The following is a 22,461-nucleotide window of genomic DNA, read 5'->3' on the forward strand; positions in this document are numbered from 1 at the left end:
GACTCCATCTGCCCAACCTCCTGCCATATCCGGCTATTGCCCCGTTAGAGGCAATCATTTTGTTACAGCGCTCTTCCACCAAGGAGTTAAATTGAAGAGCACCATCAAAGGTTACTCCGAGATAGGAGAACGTTTTAACCTCCTCTAAACAATGGGAGCCTATTGTGTAAGAAAATTTTGAGGAAGGTTTTTTTCCTGCCAGGAGCACGTAAGATTTGCTTAGGTTGACAGATAAGTCCAGATCGCTCATAAACTTGACGAACCCATCTATCAGAATCTGTAGGCTTCGTGGTGTACGTGCCAGCAAGACCGCGTCGTCTGCGTAAAGCAGGACAGGGATTTGCCGCGTCCCAACCCTTGGGGAATCTGCCTTTAAGCCCAAAAGAAACTGTTCCAAATTATTAATGTAAAGGGAGAACAAAAAAGGGGCAAGAATACAACCTTGTCTGACTCCACTTTTGCATGGAAAGGAGTCCGTCAAACCTCCCTCCCTGTTAAATCTAACTCTAGCCGTGGTGTCGCTATGCAGCTCTCTTAGTATGGTAATTAGGCCGCTCTCGATCCCCATCCCTGCCATCATGTCCCACAACTTCCCTCTGTTGACGTGATCGAATGCTGCTGCCAGGTCCATGAATCCCATATAAATGGGTTCCTTACTGGCCAGAGTATATTTGGCAGTCAGCATATATAGGTTCAGGCATTGGTCGCTGGTGGACCTCCCTGACCTGAACCCATATTGAGTGTCCGAGAAGATGTTGTTCTCTTCGGTCCACTCGGACAATCTGTTCAGGAGTGCCCTTCCCAGAAGTTTAGCCGAGACGTCAATCAGGGAAATAGGCCGATAACACTTGGGGTCGTCCTTGTTGCCCTTTTTAAAGATTGGCACAATGATCGCTTTAGACCATGATGGAGGGAGACCGTAGGTGATAGCAGTGTTTAGGACCCTGGTCATCAGTGGGGCCCAAAGATCTATATTACTAAGAAAAAGGTCAGGGGGAATTCCATCTGGGCCCGGGGCTTTATTCTTAGTTAGACTCTCCATCCCTGCCGTGATCTCCTTAAGGGTAAATACTACCGGAGGAGCCTGACTTGGGGTTACTGATGACTCTACGTGGGGACCCGATTCATGGTTATACAGGCTCCTAAAGTGTGTGACCCACTGCTCCGGGAGGATGTTAGCCCCTATCTCCGGAGAATCATTTTCTTGAAAGGTCGGTTTATTGATGATTCTCCAAAACCCCGCTAGGTCCCTTCTTTCCCCTGCCTCTCTCAGATCTGCCCAAGCTTCTGCCTGCAGGGTGAGTTTCCTCCTTTTGGTCTCTTTTTTATATTTTTCACTGCATGCCCTGATTACTTGTGGATCTCGTGGTTTTGACTTAAGGGAGCATTTCAGTTCCCTCAGTGCCTTGGAACAATCTTTATCAAACCACCGGGGATTGACCAGATTACGCGTGGGCGCACTGGACCTTAGTAATCCGTCTATCAGGTTGGCAATGTGGTTAAATGCTTCTAGTAACCTTGGTCCCTGGACTTCCAGATCCAAACATTCATTTATGGCCAGCAGACCCTTATCGCTCAGGTTTTTATAGAACTTTGCCCCATCTATTTTGGACCATTTCAGTCTCCTGCCTTGATCGGTGACCCTCTCCACGATTGAACGATGGGCATTGGAGCCAATACCCGCCCTATATGCGAGCATTAAAACAAGCGGGTTATGGTCGCTGAAAGTGTTCCAGTCTATCCCTACACTGACTACTTTATTAACCAGGGATCTCGAGACCAGAATATAATCTATAATAGACGAGCAGCCCCTGCCCTTAAAAGTTGGTGGGAGTGTACCATCCGACTGTGGGTCTACCATATTAATGGTGTGCTCTAGGTCGTACTTAAGCCGAAGCAACCTAAGAGCCGACCCAGTAGGCGAGTGAGAAAAATGCGGTCCCTTCTCAATTGGGCATTGCGCCCAATCTGTGTTCTTTTTGACCAGTGCCGGACAAAGGTGACAATTAAAATCCCCCACCACAAGCAGTCCACCAGACGGTCCCTTATTCTGGGATATGATTTCTTTTCCTAACCTTTGGTCGAGTTCAGTTAATACCGGGGTGTGGCTATTTTCTAACTCGGTGCTATATATGTTAAAAACAGAGAAACGTAACCCCTTTCCCTGGAACCGAGCCGCCTGTATCCCATATGAGAACCAGTCTGGAAAGGACCAGGTGCCTGGCAGGTCTAAATCTACATAGATGGACAAACCGCCCATTGCTCTCCCTGAGCTAGATTTTCGGGCGGGAACAAAAAAACACTTGTACCCCTGCAGATGGTAGTTATTCTCCACAGCCCATGTCTCCTGTACACATATAATGTGAAATGTTCTAATGAAGTCCACCCATTCCTTATTGTTGAATTTGCCCGCTATACCCGCTATATTCCATGAGATAAGTCTCACACCTTCTCCACTCCATTCAGCACCCCCCTGGGCCCTTGGTCTTCTTTCCCACATTGATCTTTGCATTCCCTGCCCATGTCCCCCTCCTGTCTTGTCTACAACTATTTCCTTTGGCACAACGCAGTTTGGTTCCCCCTCACCAACCACCAGGATTTGCTGAGCCTTGGATCTTTGCTCCTCCAGTCTTTCTACCGTACCTCCAATTTCTATACAACCCTGGGGGGCATTGTCTGTCTGTCAATCGACCCCTTCAAGGCCATTTAGGCAATGGAACCGGTTATAGGAAAAAAAGGGTTGTTCAGGTCGGCCAAAAAACGGCCTAGGGTTAAAGGCCTGGTGACTCCCCCTCCTGCCAACCCTCTCCCAGTTGTCATGAGTTTGGGGTTGCTGAGATAGGACTGGGATGATGGGAAAAAAGAACGACACATGGAGGGTTTGGATGGTGGATTCCCTAGATCTGTTTTTCGCTTGACATATATGGGACACCGTTCCTGTGTCCCTAAAACTCACCAGTATGCAGTCCCCTTTAATGGATTTTTGTGTTCTTCCCACCCATGGTACCCTTCTTACCATTATAATTTCGTTATTAAAATGTGTCGGGAGGGGTCTATTTATATTTAACCACTTGATTACCCTACTTTTTAGGGCACAAAAGTCCTCCGTTTCACCTTCCTCAAGTGGGGGGACACCTGCCATAACGACAGTAAAAGCATTGGTCTCTGGAGGTAAATTGGGTCTGCGTGGTCTCAGGGTGAGCTTCATTAAAGGGGTCGGGGTGCTCTTGTCTACCGGCTGTGCCGGGGGTACAGATCCTAAAGGAGGGTTGGGCATATTGGTGTTAGGGGGCTTAGCTGTTGCAGGCTTTGGCCTTGTGGGTTGTTGCGAGGGTGCCACATTCACAGCTTGTGGAGGGACTGGATTGGCGACACTATTTGCCGACTGCTTAGGGGCTACAGTGGAGGGGGTGGACTCTGATTGCCTTCCCTGTCTGCCAGCTGGAGTTTTCAGACTGCCCAATGTGGCCTCTAAAATGGTTAGTCTGATCTCAATCTTTTTAATACTCTCGCTGATCGGTAATAACAGGGACCTTAGCAAAAATTCTAGGTTTCCCAGCGGGACAACAGACAAGGGAATATTAGCAATACCAACTCCTGTGTCTTTTATCATAGTAGGAGTTGGATCCTCATGAGCAATAGGTTTAGGGTGTAAATCGACCAATGGTTTCTCTACTAATGTGGGGTTTTTTAAAAACTTCCCAAAATCCGAGTGTGGAACCTTGGGTTTGCTCTTTCCTTGAACTCCCCTCGATTTCCTCCTGCGTTTATTTGGAGGAGGTCCAAAGGCTACTTGTGTGTTAGTTGGCTTAGATTTAGTTTTCCTAATCTTCGAGGCTGGAGGGGCCGGGGGGGGTTGGGACACTAAATCAATGGTCACCCTTGGGGGGGCTAGAACTAATTTCTGGGGCTATACTCAAGGCTTCAACTGGTGACATGTTAGTGCGATCCCTCAGCAATAGTGGGACATCATCAATTCGGGACAACTCCTCCCTTGGTAAAATAAGTTGGTCTCCGAGGGGCGTGTTTTTCATATTATCTATTGAGCGTCTCCGTTCTGCCCTTAACCTGGACAGATTACACTCTTTGTCCCCCTCCCCCACTGCCCGGGAGAAATAATTCTCTAGAGTCCTATTCTTTGCTCCACCCGGTTTTAGTGGGGTGCTCTCCCTTGCAGGGGACGGCATAATGTTCACAATAAATTAAACTCGGCGGGCGGCTCCACCGAGTGTAAGAGACCAGGGGTCGGAAGCACAATCCAAGAGGGTAGGCCCAGCCCGGCCACCTTCGGCCCCGGACGGCCACAGACGGTCCCGCCCTTGTCCCGGGCTTCTCCCGGCGCCCTCCCGCGCGCTCCCGCGCCGCGGAAGAAGCTGCACCTGATATAGGGGGAGGGTGCTTAGGGGGCGTGGCCAGCAGGGAGAGCGTCCAGGTGCAGGAAATGATGGCAGCACAGGGACTCCTGGGCAATGGAGTCCCTGATCCTCACCTGGCGCTCGCAGCCCTTCTCCCCGAGATTCAGGCAGCTCCCCTGTCAGGAATCAGCAACGATGCGACCAGGCACACGGGCGAAGCGGGACCCGCGGAGCGGGTTCCGCGAGGTGCAGCAGCAGAACAAACAGCCCAACAGGAAGGACCTCGCAGGACAGAGCTCGCGCTCACAGGTCAGTCAATGTCTCCCAAAGAGCTATGGACAAGCAGGCTCTTTTCAGCTGTGCTTAGGGGGCGTGGCCAGCAGGGAGAGCATCCAGGTGCAGGAAATGATGGCAGCACAGGGACTCCTGGGCAATGGAGTCCCTGATCCTCACCTGGCGCTCGCAGCCCTGCTCCCCGAGATTCAGGCAGCTCCCCTGTCAGGAATCAGCAACGATGCGCCCAGGCACACGGGCGAAGCGGGACCCGCGGAGCGGGTTCCGCGAGGTGCAGCAGCAGAACAAACAGCCCAACAGGAAGGACCTCGCAGGACAGAGCTCGCGCTCACAGGTCAGTCAATGTCTCCCAAAGAGCTATGGACAAGCAGGCTCTTTTCAGCTGTGCTTAGGGGGCGTGGCCAGCAGGGAGAGCGTCCAGGTGCAGGAAATGATGGCAGCACAGGGACTCCTGGGCAATGGAGTCCCTGATCCTCACCTGGCGCTCGCAGCCCTGCTCCCCGAGATTCAGGCAGCTCCCCTGTCAGGAATCAGCAACGATGCGCCCAGGCACACGGGCGAAGCGGGACCCGCGGAGCGGGTTCCGCGAGGTGCAGCAGCAGAACAAACAGCCCAACAGGAAGGACCTCGCAGGACAGAGCTCGCGCTCACAGGTCAGTCAATGTCTACGCACTCATAAATTCAGCATGCACTCTCTTTGCAGCACTGTAATCAATCCAGTTACTAGTCATGTACTTATGCAATGGCCATGGTGCTAAAACAAGCATGGCTACAATACCCTGTGCACTATCCATGCAGACCTCTAACCAGCTACATACTATTCATTCACTCGTCTAATTAGCCAGGTACTACCCACGCAGTCTAGGAATCCCCCTGTTAGCCTCATGCATTTCTCCAATCACCCATCCAGCACTATCTACTTATCCAATCACTCCGCCAATACCTTAGCACTTATAAATTCACCATGCTCTCTCTTTGCAGGACTGTAATTATTCCAGTTACTAGTCACGTACTTATGCAACGGCCTAGCGACTAACAAAAGCAGAGCTACAATACTCTGTAAACTATCCATGCAGACCTCTAACCAGCTACATACTACTGATTCACTTCTCTAATTACCTAGGTACTACCCATGCAGTCTAGGAATCCCGCTGTCAGTCTGATGCACTTTTCCATTCACCCATTCAGCAAGCACTCTCTTTGCAGCACTGTAAATATTCCAGTTACTAGTCTTGTACTTATGCAGTGACCTTGGTACTAACACAAGCATAGCTACAATCCTCTTTGCACTATCCATGCAGACCTCTAACCTGCTACATACTACTGATTCACTCCTCTAAATACCCTGGTAGTACCCATGCAGTCTAGCAATCCCCCTGTCAGTCCCCGTGCACTTCTCCAATCACCCATCTAGCAGTATGTACTTATCCAATCACTCCGCCAAAACCCAAGCACTTATAAATACACCATGCACTCTCTTTACAGCACTCTAATCATCCAGTTACTAGTCACGCACTTATGCAATGGTGCAGACACTAACAAGCACTGCTACAATTCACTATGTACTATCCATACAGACCTCTAACCAGCTACATACTACTGATTCACTTCTCTAAATACCCTGGTATACCCATGCAGTCTAGCAATCCCCCTGTCACTCCTCGTGCACACCTACAATCACCCAAACTATTATCCATAAACCCATTCAATCACGTTCTACTACTGAAACATTCATAAAGCAACCATGCAGTAGCCTTGCAGTTGAATAATCACCCACACAGTCTCTATACACTCGGGCAATCTCTCCGGTAATTTTTCTTTTTTTAACCAGTAGATGTGGTTTCGTGAGAACCGTTTTTTTTTGTATTTTTAAAACGTTTGTAATTTTTTTGTGTGTTTTTGATTCTTTTTAAAACATAAAAATGAGGAACAAGAAAAAAACTTGAACAAAAACAGAAGCACATAAAAAAAAATTAGAATGTATGTGCTTTCAATGCATTAGTAATAACATCAAGGCATTGTTTAGCAATGCAGAGTTAAACATTGCACTTCTTGCAACATGTAGTTGCATTCAAGAGTTCAGGCACGATGTGGGGCCTTGGAGCAACTTCAACTTGCTGACCAGATGTTGATGCAGCATTACGGTTTTGCTGTGCTACAGCATTCAACTCCCTCTTTCGTTGTTCCTTGGCAAGATGGACTGGATGTATTGTTTCCAGGTGCATCTTCATACTAGAAGTGCCACATGAATACTTCTTCTCAGACCCTCTTGAAAGCACTCTGGAGCATGTAATACAGGTCACTTTTGTGGCATTGACTTTTTTATGATCCTGTGGAACAGTGAAGAAGGCCCACACAATACGCTCCTTCTTCTTCTGGTTCTCCTGCTAAAGCTGTTCCTCCTCCTCCACAGCAAATGGATGTACTGTAGCAAGATTAGATGCCATTCTTGCTAGCAAAAAAACAAATACGCACAAAAAAACTACAAAAGACAGAGAAGCAAGAAATAGGCCTTCTCTCAATGGATATTAAAGATAAAGGGAAGTTCTAAGGGATGAATACTTCCTCTCCTAGAATAAAAATGATGTAAACCAATCAGATCCTTTCTTTTTTTCACTGACATAAAGTCGTGTACGGTGCCCGGCTACGTCATGCACCCTTCACGCACCCATGCAATATTGCATATATGAATATAAACTATAAATACAAGTTTTATAATATTTTTGTAACTATATTGCCAAGCTATTTACTCTAATGTCATATTGAAACTTTCTATAGTTATTTTTTCAACTTTAAAAATACACCAAAGTCACGACATTGGCGCAATCTCGGCGCGATCACGGCACGACCCCGGAAATACGTGGGGGGAGATGTTGCGCACATTAAACAGCTATACCGCGCATTTTATAACTTTACTTTAATCGAAATTATATTCAAAACAATACTTTCAAAATACTTTTATAAATAAATTTAGACAAACACTTAAAGGAAAACTTTTATTTATAATTAATTTAAATATATTTCATATTTTACAAAGTACGCCGAAGCCGCGACCCCAGCGCGACTTTCAAAATGGCTACCGGAATACGCACATCCATCGTGTAGGGTGCGTGAAGGGTGTGCGACTTCTGTATAGTATTGGAAAAAAAAAGAATGAATATAGTTTTCCTAACTAAACATTATTCACATTTTTTTTTATTATATATATATATATATATATATTCGAACAGCGGTTCAACGGTCCGGTTTGCCAGGCGCTTCAAAAAGGTGCGTCACTCTCGCGGTTTGAACCAAAACCGTGAAACATGCCACAAATTCCTTTTGAAAGGAAAATAGGGTCGCACTCCAGTTTGTGTAGATTAATTTATTCTTAAATCATTCGCAAGTCAGCAAAAAAGGCACACAGGTCCCAACTAACGCGTTTCGGTATTAGCAGAATACCTTGTTCACGGTCGTTTGTTTTACTCATACTGACTCGTATTTAAACCAAAAAAAAACATTCCGAAAGGAAATGGTGATACCTCATTTCCTGTTCATGACAAGGATTACTCCTCAGACTTCAGGGAGTTGTAGTTCCTTCTCTTAAAAACTTACAATGTCCAAATGGCTGGGTCAGATAATCAGTAAAAAACAGATATCAAATGTTCAGGATCAAACAGATTAAGAGCCATCATTCATTCTGAAGCAAAATTAATTACACACTTGCTTTTTCGATCGAATGTTCAAGGCATTGTACGATCAAATTAATTAATTATATATATTGTTTGGAATGTAAAATTCCCACCACATTGGCTGTAAAATTCAGTCCGAGGTTCAAATGTGTTGGGCTGAGAGTCATGTAACTATCCCTTCAGTGGGAATATTAATTCTCTCGCTTTTTACTCCTCCAGTGGGGATAATTGACTCATCAAGCCAAAATATTGTTCCAAAGGGCTGACATTTGATTGATCGTGCCACTTGATCCTGTCTTTTGTCAAACATTTGTTTGATCCAATTCAACTTGATAATTTGTTGCTTTTGATTAGATGTGTATGTATAATTCTTCCGACTGATTTAAACCGTGTGGTGTCAAGCTTCTGAAATTTAAGATATGACGTGATTCCCTTTGGCGTAGCATTTTTTCCCTGTTGCCACCTCGCAGGGATATGGGAATGGTCTCTATTCCATAGAATTTCAGGGTTTTCCAATTACTGTTGTGGTGAATTTCCATATGCTTAGCCACTGCATTGTTCTTATCTTTGTTTTTTGTCGCACGGACATGTTCAAGAATTCTTTTTTTTAATTCGCATATGGTGCTTCCCACGTATTTTAGCTTGCATGGCCACTTGATGACATATATGGTGTATTGACTTTTGCATGATATCAATTCCCTTATCTGCCAAACCTTCTCATTTGCCATTGTTGTTTCTGTGGTTGGTTGTGCGATTTGGCACACTTTGCAGTTGTGGCATTTGATGAATCCTTTGGTTTTGAGCCATGTGTCTTTGGATTGTTTTTCTTTAAAATGGCTATGTACAAGCCGATCCTTTAGGTTAGTTGCTCTACGATATGTTACCGTTGGTCGGGGTCCCATCTTTTCCCCAATTGTGCCATATAACTGCAGGATTTTTCAGTTCTTTTTTATGATGCCCACTACGTTCTTTGATTCCAACGAGAAATCCATTATCAGTATGATAGGTTCCATGTCTAGTTGTTCTTTTGCTTTTGGTTTCAGACTCTCAATTCTAGGGCTCTCATTAGCTCTGTTCCAACATCTGTTTACAATCTTTTCATTGTACTTCCTGGCTTTGAACCTTTTTATTGTCCCAGCACTATGTTTCCTCCATTCCACTTCCTCACTGCATATTCGTCTTAAGCGTAGAAATTCTCCATATGGTATGCTGGTTATTAAAGAAGGTTGATGGAAGCTTGTTGCTTCCAAGGTCGCGTTGGTGGCTGTTGTTTTACGGTGAAGTGTTGTTTCCATGTGATTGTTTTTCACATAAATTTCCGCATCAAGGAAGGTCACTCTTTCCTTGCTGATTTCATATGTAAATTTCAAATCGCTTGTGCAGTTGTTTAATATTTGAAAATAATCCTGGAATTCATCCACATTCCCATTCCAAATAATAAAAAGATCGTCTATGAAACGAGTCCAACTGACTATCTTTTTAGTGTGTTTCTCATGTTGAGTATTCCAGGCCACCTTTTCCTCCCACCAGCCCATTGGTAAACAGGCATAACTTGGGCTAAAGGAAAAACCCATAGCTGCCTCGTTCTTTTGTCGGAATAGATCTTCACCAAACAAAAAGATGTTGCATGTGAGGCAGGTTGAGATCATGTCTGATAACATTTCATTGTGTTCTTTATAGTGAATGTTTCTTTCCTGTCAGAAGTGACTGACAGCATTCAAACCCAGGGTATTGTCAATGTTGGTATACAACGCAATAACATCCATTGTTATTAGGTGGTTATTAGGTGGTATGTGCTTTGCCAAGTTATTGTTTGTAGAATCCTTAGTAAGTCTGCTGTATCCTTTATGTATGAGCGTAATTTGGCTACATGTGGGATAAGGAAAAAGTCAATGTAGTTTGCCATGGGTTCCAGCAGGGAGCCCTTTGCTGATAGGATTGGTCTCCCTGGTGGTTCTTCTTGATTTTTGTGTATTTTTAGGAGAAAATACATTGTCGCCAATCTCAGGATCAAGTGGCACGATCAATCAAATGTCAGCCCTTTGGAACAATATTTTGGCTTGATGAGTCAATTATCTCCACTGGAGGAGTAAAAAGCGAGAGAATTAATATTCACTATAAAGAACACAATGAAATGTTATCAGACATGATCTCAACCTGCCTCACATGCAACATCTTTTTGTTTGGTGAAGATCTATTCCGACAAAAGAACGGGGCAGCTATGGGTTTTTCCTTTAGCCCAAGTTATTCCAAACATTATATATAATTAATTAATTTGATCGTGCAATGCCTTGAACATTCGATCGAAAAAGCAAGTGTGTAATTAATTTTGCTTCAGAATGAATGATGGCTCTTAATCTGTTTGATCCTGAACATTTGATATCTGTTTTTTACTGATTATCTGACCCAACCATTGATTGTTAAGTTTAAATCCTGTCTCTAAGCAAATTTGGACATTGTAAGTTTTTAAGAGAAGGAACTACAACTCCCAGAAGTCTGAGGAGTAATCCTTGTCATGAACAGGAAATGAGGTCTCACCATTTCCTTTCGGAATGTTTTTTTTTTGTTTAAATACGAGTCAGTATGAGTAAAACAAACGACCGTGAATAAGGTATTCTGCGAATACCGAAACGCGTTGGTTGGGACCTGTGTGTCTTTTTTGCTGACTTGCGAATGATTTAAGAATACATTAATCTACACGAACTGGAGTGCGACTCTATTTTCCTTTCATAAGGAATTTGTGGCATATATATATATATATATATATATATATATATATATATATATATATATATATATATACATATAGACAATAAAAAAAACCATAGGATTGAGAAACATTAGAGTTACAAATTTTCGTTTAAAAAACCTTTGAAATTCATTGAAAAAACCATAGGTTTCAGGCACGTTATAGTTAGAAATTAGCATTTAAAAAAACATAAAAATTCACTGAAAAAACCATAGGTCTTAGGCACGTTATAGTTAGGAATTAGCATTTAAAAAACCATTGAAATTCACTGAAAAAACCATAGATTTCAGGAACATTATAGTTAGTTTGACTATTCACTCATGCAAAACCATAGAAATTCCGGCATTAAAGTTAGTTCAGCTAACTATAACTCGCGCCCTCGCAATGCACTGCTGATTGTGTCACATATTTCTTCATTCATGACATGGTCAGTGACATCACTGATGACATCACTGATGACATCTCAAATGACATTGAGATAGTGAATGCAAATCTACAAAGTCAACATGTAGTACTCAGTATCAGGACATGGTCAACGTTTGCAATTAAAGATTGAACTTGAAGATATAGGTTTAAAACAATGGTCAACAGTATCTAACACATATTGATCCACATTGAAAAGTCTGAGCTTATCAGCAAAGATTACACACGTGGAAAGGTATGTCTCTGTAAAAATGTGCATATTACTGAGTGTTGTCTTATTGTAATTACAGGTGACCAAGGACAAAGGTTGTAGCCAAGGGTCATGACCCCATTCACCCATACCCAGATTGAGGCAGAAAAAATGCTATAACACAGCGCACACAGCAAGAGGAGAAATCTTGTTTCTAAAGTCCAGGTTCACATATCTGGACATGTCGGGGGAGAATGTTGTACTATCTCCCTATGGTATGCAAAATAATCCCTGTCTGTGCTATAGTGCACAACATCTGTGTGAAAAGAAATCTCCCTTGGGACTATGAGCCAACACATACTGATGAAATTGAAGAGGAGGGAGACCGTGAAGGAGACATACAGCACACATTGGCTGGCCGGCAAAGACGGGCCAGATTTTGGTTTATTTTGTTAGCTAATCCATAGCATCTGAGGACAAAATATATGGAAATTATGGAAAATTTTCATCATATAAATACATTTCTTAATACATTAATTGTGTTGTCTTTATGTGTTTAGCAATGTAAAAATCGAGCCACTCACATCTTCTCAACTATATGAAGGCCTCAGCATTTTAAGAATCATGGGGTGTGAGCTGTTGATCAGCATGGGTCATAACTAAATATTACCGTATACGCAGCAAGCCAGTGTGAAAGCAGTGTACTGTATGAGAGGGACAGGAAAGGTTTGCCACATACCAACATGGTAATGGTCCATTTCTGTAATTGTCAATTTAAGCAGTGCTGTGCAGCACAGCCTTGTTCTGCAGTAGCCAAGTGTGTACCATGTGGTGCGTAGTGATTGTTGGACCACACATCTCTTCAAAATGTCCATACCTGAGGCAAAAACTCCATTGTAGTGTCCCTCACCAATGCATTAGAATGCAGAATGGCAGCCTTTTGCAGGAACAAATGTTGTTGCATATACCATCATAGATGAGTGACAATTGTCATGGATAAAGGCCTAGTGCCAGGTTTAGATGTAAAGATTTCATGTGTACTGAAGGTTTACATGCATGTTTGGAGATCCACAAAACACTAAACATGTGACTCATTTCCTGGGCAAATTGCCACACATGCCACATTTGGCCATAGTTGACTGTTAAATCCTCAGATCAATGCCTATGCTGGAGAATGAATTGCTTCAGTACTCTACTTACACTCAGCATAGCACACAATAATAATGAGACAACACAATCCTTTCCACTGCCAACCACCGACCATTTTTCAAGGCAACCGTGCAGCAAAGTTTGTGCTCTTGTGTCATCTTTGTTTGTAGGCAGTGCACACTTTTTATCTTTAGAATGGCTTTCAGGCTCCTGAAAACATTGTTTAACTACCTACTTTACATATATTTGCTGTAGATGTGCATGGTGATTTGTCTGCAATGCATGCCTCGCACATACCTCTCTTGGCATTCCATGAAGACACACTGCCATTGACACTAACACATATAGATCATACATTTCAAAAGAAATAATTTACGGAATGCATTATTTGTTTCAGCCATTTAGCCACACAAAAATAAAAATGTTACAATTAAAAAATAATTAGTATAGTTCAACAATAAGTTCTATCATAAATATTCCAAAATACCATTATAAATAGCGAGCAGAGTTACTACATCACGCATTTGTAGAAATTAAAATACAGTTTATGTCTGGATTCAAATTGTTTTAACATGTGCAGATAGTAAAACAAATCAACTTAATAATCTAGTTAATTGTGAGGCTTGAAAGTTGTACTAGCAACTGGCTGATAGTATCTAAATCGTTTAGAAGGCAAAGCTTTATGGCGTCTTGCATCTCCTTATCTCATACTTCTTTCCTGCATAGTATGCATACTGAGAAGCATAAAATCAACAAGAGTCTCTCACCTTCCACGTTTTCAGGTATAGAGAGCTGTACTTAGATTATTTTTCAACAGTCTTTATGTAAACACCAAGTCTACATTTAAAATATAATCTCTTTTTCTCAGCTGGAAAAATGCTGTTCAGATATGATTAATAAAAGATTGATCGTTTAACATCCCCAAACGACTTGTCTAGTCAACACCATGTGTAGGGCCGAGAGCCCATGCTGTAGCCCCAGTAGCGCTCCTTAATATGTTTCCTACTCTCTACGGTCATTGAGCCCCGGTTTCCTCAGTACTCTGTGTCTGATGTCTTCAGAATTGTAGCTACATGATCCAGCCAACACAATGGCGTTGACCCTTTGATGATGAGCATGCCCAAGAGTACTTTTACATGGGTATCTAGATGTTTGTCTAGAAAAATACAAAATTAGATCAACAAAATCTCAGGCTCAATATTATGTGACCCCAATTCCGCCTTTAATGACTCCATTGGTGTCTCTAGGCCGGGGCACAAAATGTGCCTCAGAAATCTTTTCTCAGCCTTTTGCAGATCATGTATCTTTCTGTGGCTCCAAATCTCGGCTCCTCCATAGGAGACTGTGACCATAGCTTCAGCTTTAGCTTTATAGGCATTGTTAGAAGTTGGGCCTCTAGGTGACAGAGGTTTGCACCTTGTCTAATTAGTGACCACAGGCCTGGTTAGGGTAAGTCAGATGCACACCCTAAATAATTATGTGCTCCCCTCTGGTAGCCTGGCACAGAGCAGTCAGGTTTAACTTAAGAGACAATGTGTGAAGTATTTGTGTAACACTTTAATAACAGTAACATAGGGAAAACACCAATTTAGAAAAAAAGAGGATATTTATCTGAGTATTTGAGTAAAACAAGATCAAAACGACAATAATCTAAAAAAGTTGAGACATTCATTTTTAAAGATTAAATCCAAAAACAGTGCTTAGAAGTCAATAGCGTGAAAAGGATAATTGAGGTTGCGCTAGACCAGTGTAAATTTAAAGTTCTGTCTGACGGTGATGGAGCACAGGCCGGCTACAGGACCCATGCACGACTCGCTGGAAGAGTACCCTGTAGGGAGCAAGCGTCAGCGTCGGGCGCTCCCTGCGTCTGTTGATTCATGTAGTCGGGTCGATGCATCGAAGTAGGGCCTCGCAGTCAGTGTTGAAGGTTTGGAGCACCATTGAAGGATCGGCGCTGTGTTGAAGTCAAACGTTGCAGTGGTATCTTCAGATCAGCACTGTGTCATAGTCAAACCTGCCAGTTGGGACACGCGTCATCATCGAATTGGCACTGCATTGGTTCTCATCAGTGCAAATGGGTTATTGCGTCAATTTTTGAAGAGTACAGCTCCAGAACCCACTTCTGAGGCCCATGACTGGAGGAAGCACCTCCGGCAATGGTAGGAATCACAGATGGCAGAGTCCAGTAGCACCAGCAGAGTTGCAAGAAGTCTTTTGTGATCCTGAGACTTCAAAGAACAGGAGGCAAGCCAACAAGCCTTCAGAGAAGCTTAGTTTCAAGAATGTAGAGAGCAGGTTCAGTCCCTCTCACTCCAAGGCAGGAAGCAGCAGGCAGCAGGTCAACACAGCAAAGCAGGAAGAAAAACGTCAGTCCCTCTTATAGCACAGCAATCAGCAGGCAGCAAGCCAACACAGCAATGCAGGTAGCAACGTGGCAGCCCCTCCCACAGTACAGCAGCTCTTCTTACAGGCAGAATGTCCTTGGTTCCAGCAAAGTTTTGATTTGGTGGTGTCATGGGTCCAGTATGTATACCCAAATGTGCCTTTGAAGTGGGGGAGACATCATAGATGCCTGTGAAGATCACATGGTCACTGCCTTACAGTGTATTTCCTGACCTGGCTCCAGACTCAATACAGTGGGGTATGGAGCTCTTTGTGTAAGGACAGGCAATATAATGCAATATGGATGTGTAAAGGACACAGCTGCATCCAAAGAGAAGTTTAGGCACTAATGGATTTAAGATATAACTGGCAGATTGAGTAAAGAACCAATGCGGGGGCCTGAATAGCAAACCGCTAGGTCTTCAAAAGTTTACAAAAGCCTAATTTGGATGGCATGAACTGGAGGATTGATGGCAAAGAGTTCCAGAGTTTGGAAGTTAAGTAAGAAAAGGAAAAGGCACCTCTTCTTGCCTTGCAGACCCTTGGAACATGTAGAGGTTTTTGTCCATTGGAATGAAGTGCCCTCTCCTGATGGTAGGCATGCCATATGTTTCTTAGATAGCGTGGCCTTTTTGCTCACACACTCAGTGGGTGAATGTTAGGACTTTAAATATGATGCAGCTAACAATGGGCAGTCAATGAAGACTACACAAGGGGGCCGCAACAGAGGAGCAAGTTGTACTCTTCAGAGTCAGCTGGACTGTAGCATTCTGAAAAATCTGCAGGTAGTGAAGCAGATAGGATAGACTTAAGTATAAGCTATTCGAGTAATCCAGTTTAGATGTTCAGGTGACAGTATCAGCTCCTCTCTCCCAATCTACCTCATGAAGGCCCATCCGGATGCAAATGCAACACCCCTTTTCTCTTTTTGTTAATATCTAGAGGAAATGCACAAAGCCCAGATGTCACCCAACCCAGAAATGCATTCAGAGACAGGCAGAGGCACAGAATGGTTAAAGTAATAAAATACCAACTTTCTGAAAGTGGCATTTTCAGACTTACAATTTTTAATCCGACTTCACCATAAGTTGTGATTTCACATTGTGAGTCCAGAGACCCCAAACTCCAAATCTCTATATCTTCCCAATTGGAAGCCACACTTAAAAAATGTTGTAAGGCAATCACAATGTTAACCTGTTGGAGAGATAAGCCTTGCAGTAGTGACAAACACGTTTAGCATTTTTTTACTACCAGTGCCTGATCCATGTTTAAAGGCTACTGAAGTGGGTGGCACAATCAGTGAATCAGGCCCACTAGTAGCTTTTAATTTACAGGCACTGGGTACATAAAGTGCACTTTACTAGGGACTTACAATTAAACTTAAATATGCCGATTTTAGATATGCCAATGTTACCATGTTTTGAGTACAGAGCATATCCACTTTAGCACTAAATTGCGGTGGTAAAGTGCCTAGAATCCTAAAGCCAGCAAAATGACGTCAACAAAACAGGAGATCAGAAGGCAAAAAGTCAGGAGAAACCATGCCAAGGATGCCAAGTCTTACAAGCATTTTTTTTGCTGATTCCACAGTTCTTATTCCCAGGGTATTGGTGAATTTTTAAATGTGCCTGAACTCTGATTCATTAGTGACTTGCTTTTAGCCAGTTGTTTGGCCCAGGTCAGCAATTCCTCTATACCAATACCAAGATAATCAAATTGATGACCTATTTTCAGATTTGTTCTTTAGATTTCAAAGTATATTTAGCAGAGTTAATTGCATGAATTCTGTTTTCATGGTATTGTTGGTAAGCTTTCTTGATTTGTATAATTTTAAAAACATTGGAGCAATATATGCATGGCCATTTTGGTCTGTGAAAGGAGTACTGCGTCATACGCAAATACAAGTATAGGGAGCTGGACTCCTCCTATCTTCGGCATGTCTAAATGTATATCCTTGCAGCATTTTTCAAATTGATAATTAATAAATTAAACAAAAGGGGAGCAAGAACATAGTCTTTTTATACACATAGTTAGATGGTAAACTCAGGAGTACATTTGTCTTTTGGACCGTATCTCACCCTTGTCTATCTCTTCTGGTAGAGGTGCTATATTGCTGAAATGAGATTGTCTCACACTCTGATAATCCTTAGAGTTGCTCTTAGCAAACAACTGTCCACAGAACTGTTGTTCTCTTTAGCTTAATGCTATATTTTGCACCCATATTTCCATTAACTCACCTTTGTTGTTTTTACCTATTTTGGCTCCTTCAGTTTCCCTCTTCTCTACTCCTTATACTGGCTCTTTATTTGTCTCAGATTGATCTTGGTATTTAACCCAACTACAGTTTTGCTCCTGTCTTCCCATGCAATTAGATTTTGATGGCTAAAATTGCTTTTGTACTTGGCTACGGATATCTTCCTTTTGGTTTGGCAATTACGAATCTACCTTCCAGTACAGAGGTGGGAAACTCATCTATGGTCCTCAGGCACGAACCTGTTTGTCTGGGGGCTGGCTAAAGTGAGACCGTCTGTGAGAGCTTGCTTCATATTTGTGCTGATTGCTTTTTGTTGGCATTAGAACTCTAAGCACTTTACCACTACTAACCAGTGTTAAAGTGCATGTGTTCTCCCCCTAAACATGATTTGATTGACTTATCCACAATTGGCACATCTAATTTGCCTCTAAGTCCCAAGTACAGTGCACTACATATACCCAGGGCCTGTAAATATAATGCTACTAGTTGGACTGCAGTGCTGTTTGTGACACCCACGTAAATGGCCTCTTAAACATATCTCAGGCCTGCCACTGCCTAGCCGAATATGTGCAGTTTACATTGCCATGTCGACTTGGCATTTGAAACCCCTTACCAAGCCTTAACCCCCCCCTCCTTTTATTATATATATGTCACACCTAAGGTAGGCTCTAGGTAGCCCAAAAGGCAAGGGGCAGGTGTAATCAAAAGGTAGGACATGTGCTTTTAAGATTTACATGTCCTGGTAGTGAAACACTCACACATTCATCTTACACTACTGAGAGGCCTACCCCTCTCATAGGTTAACATTGGGGATTTCTTATTACTTTTAATAAGCTCTAATTTCGAATTGAGAGAAGGTAAAGTTATCATGTTTAGTACCTATTCAATGATAATGATAAATCCTCGTAATGCTAAAGTTGGATTTTTCGTTACTATTCAAAAAACTGCCACTTTTAGAAAGTTAGACATTTTCCTGCTCTTAGCAGCCACCATTCGGTGTTTGCTGCCTGTCTCTAATCACTGACTGGGCTGGGTGACAGTTCACTTTGTGTATTCCCTGAAGACAGCCACACACAAAGGATGGCCAGGTGTTATTTCATGCATCTTCCTGGGAGGAACAGAGGGAGGAGCTGGGCACAGCCTCACACTTACACCTGAGTAGGCTGGGCCCTGTCCACACACAAAGGACTGCAAACCCCCTGTAATGCTCCAGGAGCCAGGGTAGGAAGAAAGGACCTCTTTGCACTTCAACAATCCTTGTTTGAAGTCACCCCACCACTTCAAAGTCACAACTGGGTATAAGTACCGGACCTTAGACCCTACAAACTTAGTGCACCTATTGACCTGAAACCAACTTGTCAAGAAGAAGAACTACTGTGCTAGGCACAACCTCTCTGCTGGACTCTGTTGAAAGACTTCTGCCTTGCTGTGCTGCCATGCTGCCTGCTGTGCCCTTTGACTGGACCTTCATCACTTGTCCCAGAGCGATTCCAAGGGCTAGCTAACTAGCCTCCCATTCTTAGAAGACTCAGGGACATCAAAGTCTTCCATCCTACTCCTGTGCATTGTTCATTGGAAGTGGACTTAGGTGCTTGGTCCAGCAGAATGCATTGCCACTGTTGCAGGAACAGGACCAGTTCACTTGCACTCAGAACCAGTGCATCGCCATTGGAACTACTGCATCAGAACCACTGCATCGCCATCACTGCAGAAAGACTACCAGCGCATTCATTTGACTGTGTGGAGAAACCCGGCGCATCAGCTTCAGAACCAACGCATCTCAGAACCAGCACTTCATCTTTGACACTGGTGCGCTGTCATCACTGCATGGAGAAAAACAATGCATCAACAATTGCAGGATTGACACCAATGCACCACTCGGCTGGACCCCTGCATCTCTTTGTTTGCGGCTAGAATTAAGACACTTTTGCTCATAGGGGCCTAAATGAGTCGTGCATCAAAATAGTGCCCATGGAAAAACGACGGCCCAGAAGGGGTAAGCGTCAACTTTTTTAAGTCTGTCAAATGATTTAGGGTGCCCATATTAACCCAAGTATGCAATGCAGTAGCACATGGCCATTTTGCCAAAACATGGAATGATAGTGCCATAGTACCAATTTTTTTAAAAGGGGACAGGGGAAAAGCTAGGTGCTATCACCAGACATCTCTTTTAGGCTCCTCTCTAAAAATAATGGGGAGGGTGATCTTGGCCAGACTGGAATTCTGGGCTACAGATAACCAAATATTGTCTGATTGCCAATACGGGTTTAGGAGAGAAACTGGCATGGTGGGGCAGGGTAATAATTTACATCTGATGAAAAGTAAATTCACATTAGCACGACAGGGACAAATCCATCTCTGCTTTGCAGATCTGAGCAGTTCATTTGATTTAGTGAATCACGGTATATTGTGGGAGACTTTAGCTGAAATGGGCACCCCAGTTGATATAATATGCCACCTCTCACAGCTGTATGCCTCCCTAACAGCATGCGTGAGCTTTGGGAAAGACAGCGAACGACATATAAATTCAGGGTAACAAAAGGCAGGGTTGTGTCCTGGACCCTTTTTTATTTTCATTATATATCAATGGGGTCGACACTATGCCCCAAAGCCTAAATGCGGATGCACCCAAAATCGGTTCACGCGTTACCCTGATTATACTATATGCAAATAATGAGGTGCTGATATCAAGGACAGCTAACGGCCGCCAACTTTTAATAGATAATTTTGTATCCTTCATGAAAGGCAGAAGATTAAAACTTAGCCTTACTAAAACATATACCATGGTCTGCAGCAGGGGAAGGAAAAATGACAAAAGTCTGAATAGGTAAAAACATTTAGCAACCTGGGTATCCTACTTTCACAGGACAGGTTATGGGGACCCCATCTAAAGAACTCCTACTTAAAATATTCTCGATCTTCAGACGCACTCTTTAGATTTGCCAATAAAATAGGAATGAAACCCATAAAGAAATGGTAAAACTGTACAAAAGCAAATGTCTCCCAGTTGCAATACATGGGGCACCAATCTGGGGTAAAAGAAATAGCAAACAGATCCAGACACAGGAAAATGGCACTTTTAGGAGACTAGTAGCAGTCCAGCATTTGATCCCATTTTACAAAATCCATAAAGAATTTGACCTCTTGTATATTGAAGATCACATTCATCTTAGTTGTATTATCAAATGGCACAGAATCTGGTCCAAACAAGGCACACAATTTAATAGAGACATTATAAGGGATTACCTAGAACTTGACCAGTATGAAAATTTCCTCTGGTCAATTAACTATGCATTTCATGCTGTTCTGTAAATTCAACAAAGGCATCAAATTAAGAGTACTTCGTCCCTTATTCCTATCTCAGGGCCTCTTTTAACACCAGGTGTCCTTTGATCTCCTCAGAAAATTATCAGATGTTCACACATGTTACATCACTGTAACCTAATCATTAATTAAGGGATAGATCTAAGCTTTTTTCCTTCCAGTGCGGGGTGCCTCAGGGGTCCTCCCTTAGCCCCATGCTTTTCAATATATACATCAGTCCGCTGGCAGCCCTGATAAGATCTTTCGGGCTTCAATTAACATCCTATGCGGACGACACACAAATTGGGCTGTTCTTCCAGCGAGGTAAAGAAGCGGAAATGGCTTCAAGATGCCATGACTGCCTGAAAGACATATCCGGCTGGATGGCTCCAATTGCCTGAAACTTAATGCAGGCAAAACAGAGGTCATTATATTTGTGAATAACACCAACCTCTGGACACTTGACCTGTGGCCTGAAGAAATGGGCAAGCCTCCAGCCCCCACGGTTAAAACAAAAAAACCTGGGAGTGATTATGGACAATAAACTTGCCTTTGGAGATCAGGTCAGCTGGGGTTGTTTCAACAAGCTTTTTCCTCCTTAGAACCTTGAGGAAAATAACATTTTTCCTACCAGAAGACAGCTTTAGGACATCAGTCTCTGCCCTCATTTTGTCACTGCTGGATTATTGTAACAGTCTGTACCTCCCTTAACCAGCAAGACCTCTCCATTCCCAACCTGCATACCTGCTTGATCGAAATAACAAAATGGATGAGTAGCTCCCACCTCAAGTTGAACAACGAAAAAACTGAGATCATGTTTTTAGGCAACAAATCTTTATACAGTTCCATCTCCATATGGCCGTCAGCCATGAGCCCCCCCCTGTGTCAAAAACAGAAATTAAGAGCCTGGGCATCTGGTTAGACGAAGAACTCAACTTCTCAGCCCAAGCACGGAAAACCGCTGGAACCTGTCACGGTCTGCTAAGATCGGCAAGAAAAATTCTACCCTTGCTTCCGACTCAATCCCGCAAACTCCTCATCCACGGCCTTGTACTATCTCGTTTAGACTATGGCAACGCCCTATACCTAGGGGCCCCCAAAAAAGTTTTAGCAAAACACCAAACGGCCCAAAACGTGGCAGCCCGCATTCTCACAGGTACCCATCGTCGCTGCTCAGCCAAACCGTCTTTGAAGGCCCTTCACTGGCTCCCCATCCAAGAGAGAATTCAATTCAAGGCTCTCTGCACGACCCACAAGATTATGCATGGCAAGGCCCCTCCCATACTCCAAAATCTTATCTCACCCCACACCACCTCTAGAACTCTCCGCTCTTCCAACTGCAATTTAGCCTCAGTTCCCAGGATCAGAAAAGCCCGCTCAGGCGGCCGACTGTTCTCACTCAACGCTGCCAAACTTTGGAACTCGCTCCCCCCTAACCTCAGAGCCCAACCTAACCTTCTTTCCTTCCGTAGAGCACTTAAAACATGGCTGTTCCCATAAAGCATCTCTCACTAGGTTCTTGCCTATCAGCGCTGGGACGCCTATGGGCAGCCATGCGCTCTACAAGTCTGTAAAATAAATAAAATAAATACCTGAACATAAAAAAAAACATCTGTACAAACTCCAGCTAGTGCAAAATGCGGCAGCTAGGCTGCTAACGGGCACACCAAGGTTTGTCTCAGTCAGAAGTG

The sequence above is a fragment of the Triturus cristatus genome, chromosome 2_2 (genome assembly GCF_964204655.1).
Source record: "Triturus cristatus chromosome 2_2, aTriCri1.1, whole genome shotgun sequence".
NCBI classification, from domain to species: Eukaryota; Metazoa; Chordata; class Amphibia; order Caudata; family Salamandridae; genus Triturus; species Triturus cristatus.